Below are 797 nucleotides of genomic sequence, written 5' to 3' on the forward strand. Positions count from 1 at the left end.
AACACATGGAAATATTAGATGACACAGATACATTATCTGACAAATATTTAGCTGAGAACCGAAGCCAGAAAGGAAAGATGCAGGGAAATGAAATGAAGAAGAAACTCAGAATCCTGAACTTATGATCTAAACTGGGGAATCTGGAGGAGACCCAACTATACAAGCTAGCTCACTGGACACCCCTCCAACATTGGGAATGGCCAAGAGTAGCAAGATAATAAGTATAAAGCAAAGAATTGCCCCTTCTGTAAAGTGGGACTAGACTATCTCAGCCCCCTGGCCACAAGCTTGCTGCCTACTCCAAGCCATGATTGGTACAGTAACTAATGCGAGACGAGGATCCCAAAGGTACACAGCAGTGGGTAGAGAATTCAAATAGAACAGCCCTCGGGGCGTCTGGGTGGCTCTGTCGGTTGGGCGTCCGAATTCGGCTCAGGTCATGATCTCACACTCCGTGAGTTCGAGCCCCGCGTCAGGCTCCGTGCTGACAGCTCAGAGCCTGAAGTCTGCTTCAGATTCTGTGTCTCCCTCTCTCTCTGCTCCTCCCCTGCTCATGCTCTGTCTCTGTCTCAAAAAAAAAAAAATAAAAACATTAAAAATATATACAGAGAACAGCCCATGGAATACAGAAACCCCACTTAAGGGGCCCCAAATTGATTCATAGCCACTGAATTCTGCAGGGTCTAGGCAGAGGCAAATCCAAAATTTCCCAACAAGACACCTCCACACTTCAGGCTATGCCGGGGAAAAAATGTCCACTGGAGATGACCTACAACATTAAGAATTACAAAATATAT

The sequence above is a fragment of the Prionailurus bengalensis genome, chromosome B3 (genome assembly GCF_016509475.1).
Source record: "Prionailurus bengalensis isolate Pbe53 chromosome B3, Fcat_Pben_1.1_paternal_pri, whole genome shotgun sequence".
NCBI lineage: Eukaryota > Metazoa > Chordata > Mammalia > Carnivora > Felidae > Prionailurus > Prionailurus bengalensis.